Raw genomic sequence first — 9,138 nt, 5'->3', positions numbered from 1 at the left:
GCACACGGACCCTATGGCGAAAACATGAAAAAAAAAAGCAGCTCCAGTTTGGAAGCATATACTAGTTCCTTTACTAGAGCGGAAGCTGGGGTGTACCCGGAAGAGGTGGCTCCCATCGCGGGCCAGCTGAGGGGGGCTGTGCCTCTTCAGAGGCCATGGAGATGTGGAGTCTCTGGTCAGAGTGGTGAGGCCAGGACTGAGAGTAGCGACACCTATGTGGACTTGCAGAAGCAGAACCGCTTCCTGCAGGGGGTTCCTTGTGCCAGGAGATTTCAGCACGACTGACCCGCAGGGGCGCTCACTGCTCTCCCGGGTATGCAGGCACTCGCTGTGCCTTTATGGGAATGCTGTGATGTGAGGGGAAGGGGCCCTGTTCAGGAGGTTCTCAGCCTGTGAGGGTAGCACCTGGGGTGTTTAGGTGCCTTTGCTTACTTCTGAGCTAAAGAGCAGGACTTTGCCTGCTTGTATTGGACAGCGCCCTTGGGTGCTGAGTTAATATTGAACTGAACTTGCAAATAAGGGTTATTTGTTTGTCTCTGGCAAGGGCACTGGGGCAAGTGGCTTTCTGCACTGTTGCCCTCGTACGTGTTCACTGTATTTCAGCAGAGCAGAGAGGTGGAATCTTATCACTGGCTCTTTTAGAGTCTCTGCTCATAGAGGTGGCCAACTTTTAAAAATATGACCCCAGGGGATTGTTCTGTGTGGATCTTTCTTAGGAGCTTGAGGAGCAGCACGAAATAGCCTGAGATTTGGAATCTGAGCACCGGCGCTTACTAGTCATGGTCCTTAGCAAAATGTCTTCGCCTTCCAGAGCCTCTATTTCTCCAGCAGTGCTCCGGGAAGGAACCGCCTTCCTTGCTGAGTCACGAGGCTCAACGGAGATGACACGGCAGCTTCTGGGCCAGCTCGGAATCCTGGTAGGAGGCAGCTTCCAGAGGTCTAGAGCCGGAGACGTGAAAACTACCGCAATGTCAGCTGAGTGAGTGAGAGCCAGCCCCGCGTCAGCCAGAAAAGGAAAGTACGACCAGGATGCCCACCCTGCAGGGCTCTGTGGCCACTCCGCATGTTCTTTTGTTTGTTTAGTTTTCAAGATTTTTGCCAGTGGATGCAGGCACTCTCCTAAGAGGAGAGAGACAGAGAGACAGTGAGGGGGAAAGTAAGAAAGCACCCCCTGGAGGGGATGGCCATGCTACCATCCCTTCTCCTCCAGTCGGCCATGTGGGCGTCCAATGCCTTAACCCACGTTGCCCGCTGGCCCCATCACTGTGCTTGTTCCGAGACCCACGCAAACACCATGGAGTGAGGTGCTCCAGCACCTCGGATTCCCTGGGTGTCCACCTCCCACCACCAGGCCTAGAACTTGCTCTCCCCATCCATTTGCCTCGCTTCGGGGACTCAACCCTAGCTAGTTTCCAGCTCTTGCCCAGGGTCCACTCCGGAGTGACTGACTGCCTACCTGGTGTGCAGCTTCTAGAGACCACTGGTGCCCACACCTCCCTTTTCAGTGGGCCAGGGGCTCAGTACTTCAGAGCAATGCTTTCTCCTTCCCCCCTTTCCTTGGGGCTGGTTGGGTTCTGAGGTGACTTTTCCTTTCTCTCTCTCTCTTTTTATTTAAAAAATATTTTACAGCTGTGGGGAGCAATCTCTAAAGACTTTTTGGGTGCAGGGCCAGCAGGTAGTGTGGTGGTTAGGGTGCTGGATTCCCACATGGCCAATCATGCTTTGAGTCCTGAACCTGGCAGCTTGCTTTCTCAATTTCCATCTTTCTCTGTCTCTCTCTGGACATATTAAAATAATAATAATAATAAACTTATTAAATTAAAAAAAAAAGACTTTTTGGGTGACTATGCCATATACCTGCTTCTCCAAGTGGAAGATGTCAACAGGAGGAAAAAGGGTCTTTAATGTGATGTGGAAAACCCAAAAAGCTCTGTCTCTCCCTCAGCCAGCAGAGGGAAAGTTCCGAGCAAGTCCCTGGTACCCGTGACTGAACCGCCTCCTCTAGGTGCTGTGAGGTGTCTTGCAAAACTCACCTCCCTACTCTGAGCCTTAGCTTCCTTTCTGTAAAAGGGAGGCAATAATGACTCCTACCACGGGACCTCATCAGGTTGCTGCCTGGAGCACAGCAGACTCGAGGTGCCACCTTGGTATGCGACAGGCCTGCGTGCGCGCGACAGTGGCTGCCCATGTCAGTCCTCAGCTGCGTTGGCTTGAGGCCTATCTGTCCTCCCCGGGTTAGTCCAGTTTCTGCTAAGCAGCTCCTACAAAGGCCCCGCACTTCCTCGGACTGGAGGACAGCTTTTAGTTGCATCTGATTCCTTCTTTCCAAACTCCTCCCTGCAGGTGGAGGCTCCAGGGGCGCTCCAAGGTCATTTCGCTGTGAGTCTGGCTCTCCAGATGGGAGCTGCCCTGGCAAGCACAACTGAGAGCCCCAGTGCCCATGAACTTCAGTCAGGAATGGCAGGGTGGTATCTTGAAAGACGTGTGAGGTGTGCATGGGTGACACTGCGTCCTTGAGCAGGTGAGAGAAACCCTCGTAAAGAGCAGCCATCCCTGTTGCCCAGGCGGATGTAACCTGGCCAGCAGGGGCATCTGTAATAGGCACTCACATTCACTATCAAGGAGCAGGAGAGTTGTCACCAGCTTCCCTTAGAGAGAGCAACTCCTGGGCCAGCTGGTGGTATGGTGGTTAAGGTACCAGATCCCACATGGTCGACCACAGTTCGAGTCCTGGACCCAGCAGCTTGAAAATCCCTAAAGGAGAATGGAGGAGGGATAGCTGCATGGCCATCCCTCCTGGGGGTGTGGTTTCTCACTTTCCCTCTCTCTGTGTCTCGCTGGTGAGCACACGGACCCTATGGCGAAAACATGAAAAAAAAAAGCAGCTCCAGTTTGGAAGCATATACTAGTTCCTTTACTCAAACATCTGTGTATGTTTTCAGCCCTAGCGTATTTTTTAAGCACTCACGGGCATGGCCATGGCAAGGACCCTGCATTTATCATGTCCTATACTAGCCGGCACCGGTCTGCTGCTGCCACCATAACCAGTCGTCCCCGAATCTCAGTCACCGGAAGCAATGACAGTGTATTTCTCAGCGACATTCCATTCACATTACTGCCCTTCAGGGAAGGGGTCTGCCCCGGCTGCTCCTCTGATGGGTACATCACCGCCTCATCACGCCGTCCTCCCCCCACCAGCCGGGGAGTGTCGGGGAGCATGGGGAACAGTGCACCTGCTGTGAAACGCATCGGCCTGAAACAGCGCCCCACTCCGGCTCCCATTTCCCCGGCCAGAGGCTGTCACATCGCCACCCCTAAATTCACGCAGGTGCAGAGAAGTGTAACCCTTCCCTGGGCCTTACGGAGAGGAAACCCGGGAATAGCAGACGCCTCCAAGCCTCTACTGCGTCACTCATCTCTACAACAAACTCGCGACTGATCTCACGTGAGCAAGGTGAGAAGAAGCCGCCAGTGAGAGGGAGATATGATTTTATTTTGGGGAGACTCTGACGGCAAAGGCTCTGTGATTGCTTCGTACGGCCCCTGCCTGTACGCACGTGGCTGAGTCACCAGGAAGAGACACAGGCCGGCCATCAGAGCAGATGGGCGAGGCGCTGTGTCGTCTTAGAGGGGGGGAGCCATAACTTCCAGGGAGACTTCACCAAAGCAGTGGTCCTTTGCCGCTAGATCCTGAGGGACAGGCCACGTGAGGACATGGGATGCGGATTCTTCCCACAGGCAGTCGTCCGTCTGTGGGCTGGGTGGGTGGCTCTGATGTCTGGGGAATCACTGAAGAGTCCACTTTTTTTTGCTCTTCCTCGAGTTCACACTCCTCTAACGAGAGCAGTCCTGGGGTGATGGGAAGTGGTTCGCACAGGTCCTGGGGAGAAAGCCCATGCGGTGGGTCAATTAAGAAGGGGGTTTTATCGCAGATTTACTGCGCCCTGCCTCCTTTTCTCCCTTCCCCTTTCCCCTGTGCTCTGGCCTCCTTCCTCTCTCTCCCTCACTTCCGCAGTGCCTGCTGTCAGCCTGGGGCCATGTGGAGTGCTGGGGGGCAGGCGGGGAGGGGCACAGTTGGGGCTCTCTGGGAGTCTCACAGTTTGATAGGAGGGATAAGGTTGCAGGGCCCCTGAGACCCAGTGTTTGCCTAGAAACTCAAGAAGAGACCTCCAGTGTGAGGCAGAGTGCCCCAGTAAGGCGGTGGGAAAATGAGCTAGCCCTGCAGGCACAGCGCAGGCCAGAAGTTCCAGGCGGCCGAGGGGAAGTCCCAGGCCTGCTGCAGGGAGGGCCCGATGAGTCAGGGCACAGAGCTGGCACGGCTGGCTGGCCGGTGAGATTGTTCCCTCATTTGGGCTGGAGCAGCTGGCCCCTCGGCTCAGGCGGGCCAGGCCGACTGCACCTGGCCTCGTCACAGCTGTGCTCTGGGGGCTGGCCCACGTTCACCAGCACACCGAGAGCAGAACTGGGCTGGCTCCCGAATTTTCCTCTGCCCTGCTCAGGGAGAACTTGAGGTTCAGGACGACTCTGCCTACGTCACACACAGGTGATGTGACTCAACCCAGGAGCCATTTCACCAGAGGAGCGGGAAGACACCACGCACACACGCAGAGGTTCAGCTGTTCACATCCCCTGCCAGACACACAGGCCGCCCATGGAGGGCCTGAGGTTTCTGCTCTGGACAAGCTGTTGTCAAGTGCCTTCCTGGGGTTCCAGGGACAAACACACTGTTGTCGAATTCTGTCTGTATTTGTTCTACCTCTAGGTCTCTCTTCCCACTCACACCATCAAAAGATTGCAGGTTTTTAGAAGTGATCTCAGAAGATATTTAAACCAGTGGTTGCTAAACCTGATTGATCATCACCTGGAAAGCTTTTAAAAATACACGCTTCCGGGCCCTGAGCCCAGAAGTTCTGACTCAGTAGATCTGGGCCTTGTCGCTGCCAGCTCTTGACTCGGCAGGTCACACACTCCCAGGAGGCGGTCCCCCGGGGGCCAGTGAGCTTGCGCTTGGTAACCACCCTCCCTGGTGTGAATGTGTCGTTCTCAGTAAGGGGATGGTCTTCAAACCTGCTGTGAGGACCAAAGCTCCCTGACTGCAGGTCTGTCCGCCCTGAGCAACTCTGCACTGGCTCTGTTCCAGTTCAAGGACAAGGAGCCCTTCCCTGGGGTGGCCAGCATTGTCTGTGCTGGCCACAGTTGCCTTGGCGGTGCTTCCCTGGAACATGCCCTTGCTCCGGTCTGCCCTGGCTGTCTGACAGAGGCGGGGCTGCAGAGAAACACTGCTGCCCCCTTCCCGCCCCCACTCAACCCACAGGGGAGCGCGCGGGCACACACACCCGGTCTGGCTGAAGAGCAGGCTGTCTTCCAGAGGAGTTGAGACTGGGCACGTCTCTGGGAAAACACTTTCCTTTTCATTTTTAAAATCTAAGAAGTGTGGAGCCTGCAGTGGCGTGGAGATTAAGGTGGCTGGGTCCCACGTGGCTGACTGCTGGACCCAGTGGCTTGAAAAGCAAGCTGGGTGCATAGGTGTGTGTGCCCAAAATCTCAAAAGAAATGGAGGAGAAGGGATTGCGGCGTGGCCCTCCTCCCTGGGGAGTGTTTCTCAAGGAGCCCTTCCCTGGGGTGGCCAGCATTGTCTGTGCTGGCCACAGTTGCCTTGGCGGTGCTTCCCTGGAACATGCCCTTGCTCCGGTCTGCCCTGGCTGTCTGACAGAGGCGGGGCTGCAGAGAAACACTGCTGCCCCCTTCCCGCCCCCACTCAACCCACAGGGGAGCGCGCGGGCACACACACCCGGTCTGGCTGAAGAGCAGGCTGTCTTCCAGAGGAGTTGAGACTGGGCACGTCTCTGGGAAAACACTTTCCTTTTCATTTTTAAAATCTAAGAAGTGTGGAGCCTGCAGTGGCGTGGAGATTAAGGTGGCTGGGTCCCACGTGGCTGACTGCTGGACCCAGTGGCTTGAAAAGCAAGCTGGGTGCATAGGTGTGTGTGCCCAAAATCTCAAAAGAAATGGAGGAGAAGGGATTGCGGCGTGGCCCTCCTCCCTGGGGAGTGTTTCTCACTTTCTCTGTCTCCCTCTCTGTCTCTTTCTCTGGCAAGTACACACACTCTGTGTTAAACAAACACACACAACAATCCAATAGATCTGCCAAAAAATAGTGATCACTTTGTTCCACGTGCCTAAGCGTGGTCACCCAGGGTCTCATGCGTCCTGGGAGACTGAGAGGACATGGGATCTCCTCCTCACGCTCTAGCAGCAAATCGAGCTGGTGGACATGTGCTTCTCAGCGTTCGGTGGTGAAGGTCATGACATATGGGATGCACCCTCCCCTTGCTCAGAGCAAATTGGATGGATAGAGGGCACACCCAACTGATAAGGTGAATGGGGTAAAATACAAGCGATAGTGTATCAACTGGGGTTTTTGGACTTTTTCCCCCCTTTTTTTAACAGGTTTTTTTTTTTTTTGCAATTTTATTATTGAGTGATTTATTATCAAGGGGATGCAGTTTATTCAAGGACACAGAGCACGTTCGCAGTTGGGTCTGTGGAATCCTTGACTGTGAAAAATCCCGTTGCACTTTATTATTTCTGCACTTATACATTTCTTAGACTCAGCTTAAAAGCTGATCATTGTGCACAATTTTCCCTGACCTCCCCGACGGGACCGTGTGTCCCAGTTCCACGCACACTTCCTCCCACTTCTCCTGACAGGTAGGAGGAGTTGTGTTTCACTTTCCGTCTGTTTTTCCTGCTGGACTGCAAGCGCTATGAGGGCAGGGCCGTGTCCGTCTCCTCCCAGGCATGCACCAAGGCCGTAGCACAGTGTCTGGCACATGGCAGGCACTCGGACATCTGCTGAGAGAGTTAACGAACCAGTGAGTGGCTGCCAGAGCATGGCTGCAGATGTGCCCAGGTGGATCCACGCTTGTGCAAACACACGCCTGCTCTACGTCCTCACTCATATTGCTGTGTGCCACACACGGGCTGGGGATGCCAGGATTTGGAGGGCAGCTGGCAGGGTGGCATCATGCCTCTGGAAATGACTTTCTGGGAATGAATGACATCCTTTGGGAAGAGAGGATGATGCCCCTTCCCAGCCAGTGCCCTCCTCCCCTCCCCAACCTCAAGCCCAGGGGCTCTTCCGGGGGAGAAATGATGTTTTCGCAGCAGGTGGCGAGGGGATCCCAGAGACAGCAGGCTGTGAGGGGGGCGGGGATGCTGAGTGGAAACCACTGCCTTTCCGGAAACAAAAGAGCCCTTTAGAGTCACTCGATATCATGTCTTCCTGCCCTGGGCCTCTGCCAAGCCTCCCTCTTCCTATTGTGGAGCAGCAGTAACAACAGAGCTGACCCGCGTTTGCTCTTCCTGACGCACGGCTGCAGGGAAGGGGGACAAGCTCTGCAGAAACCAGGATGCCCGGGCAGGCTTGTGTGCCCAAGTGTGCCTGCCGCCTCGAGAGCTTTCATTCCGGCTCGTGAATAAGTAACGCCACTACGCTTTCGAAATTAGGAAGCATAAGCAGACATGCGAGGAAATTAAATTTATTTTAGCCTCTCTCTTTTAGGGAACCATCTCTTTCCCATGTCACAATTACAGTTGGTCAGATCTTTGAATGAGAAACCCATAGACATGAAGGACTGAGTGTGTGTGTACTTTTAGACCATGGCTTTGCCCATCAACTGAACTGAACTTGCCATAAAGCTAATGTGTGTGTCAAAGAGAAACAGACTCAGGATATGAAAAGTGTCATACTTACAGTTTCTCGAGTTTTGCCATTTCTTTGTGTTTTGTTTTGCTTTCTAGCGGGGCTGTTATCATGAGATTTAAACCTTTGGAAGGATTGTATACCAAGGATAACTCCCAGGGTTTATTGTGGGAGGGAAATTTCCTTACCATGGTAAGGGGGACTAGAAACATACTACCTGTCCTCATAACCACTTATTTCATTCATGAATAGAGAGATTGAAATTATTATCTCATTTGTTGTATGCCCTTATTTGACCCTAAGTTAAAATTGCTGCCATTCTTTTAAAAGCTAATTTTAAGTTAAAGTGGTCAATATAGGGGGAACAACAGGTGGTGTTGTGAGTAAGGGGCTGGACACTCCATATGGAACATCTGCTGAGAGAGTTAACGAACCAGTGAGTGGCTGCCAGAGCATGGCTGCAGATGTGCCCAGGTGGATCCACGCTTGTGCAAACACACGCCTGCTCTACGTCCTCACTCATATTGCTGTGTGCCACACACGGGCTGGGGATGCCAGGATTTGGAGGGCAGCTGGCAGGGTGGCATCATGCCTCTGGAAATGACTTTCTGGGAATGAATGACATCCTTTGGGAAGAGAGGATGATGCCCCTTCCCAGCCAGTGCCCTCCTCCCCTCCCCAACCTCAAGCCCAGGGGCTCTTCCGGGGGAGAAATGATGTTTTCGCAGCAGGTGGCGAGGGGATCCCAGAGACAGCAGGCTGTGAGGGGGGCGGGGATGCTGAGTGGAAACCACTGCCTTTCCGGAAACAAAAGAGCCCTTTAGAGTCACTCGATATCATGTCTTCCTGCCCTGGGCCTCTGCCAAGCCTCCCTCTTCCTATTGTGGAGCAGCAGTAACAACAGAGCTGACCCGCGTTTGCTCTTCCTGACGCACGGCTGCAGGGAAGGGGGACAAGCTCTGCAGAAACCAGGATGCCCGGGCAGGCTTGTGTGCCCAAGTGTGCCTGCCGCCTCGAGAGCTTTCATTCCGGCTCGTGAATAAGTAACGCCACTACGCTTTCGAAATTAGGAAGCATAAGCAGACATGCGAGGAAAGCCCCCTCCCGCCCCTGCCTCCCACCCACCCAGCTGCCCCTGCAGATGATGTTCATTTTCAGGAATCCTTGTACGAGGGTTTTGTGCATGTGCAACAAATCCTTGTGTTTCCTGCCCTCGCAGGGCTCCGTAGGCACTGTTACGTCTTGCCTTTGCTTAATGAGATAGCTTGGTGTTCGTTCCCTATGGGACCATTAAAGACTGCATTTGATCTTTCTGGTTTTTGGTTTTTAGGCTACATAGTATTCTGTGGTGTCGATGTGCCAGGGAAGATGCCCAGCCAGCTCCAGCTTCTCCTACCGCGTCGCGTACGTGTGGGGACGCTTTTACTCTGGAA

General features: G+C 54.0%; 1 long non-coding RNA gene across 1 annotated transcript; it reads left to right on the top strand.

The window, feature by feature from the left end:
* Window positions 1-584: 584 nt before the first annotated feature.
* On the top strand, window positions 585-9,132 carry LOC106734195 (uncharacterized). Its single transcript, XR_001369916.2, has 4 exons — window positions 585-979; window positions 2,344-2,521; window positions 2,943-3,454; window positions 9,036-9,132. It is a non-coding gene; the product is annotated as an uncharacterized LOC106734195 (long non-coding RNA).
* Window positions 9,133-9,138: the final 6 nt, after the last annotated feature.

The sequence above is a fragment of the Tupaia chinensis genome, unplaced genomic scaffold (genome assembly GCF_000334495.1).
Source record: "Tupaia chinensis unplaced genomic scaffold, TupChi_1.0 Scaffold149658_1, whole genome shotgun sequence".
In the NCBI taxonomy this organism is placed as follows: domain Eukaryota; kingdom Metazoa; phylum Chordata; class Mammalia; order Scandentia; family Tupaiidae; genus Tupaia; species Tupaia belangeri.
The sequence above is the reverse complement of the archived record's forward strand: the minus strand, read 5'-3'. Positions and strand labels throughout refer to the sequence as shown.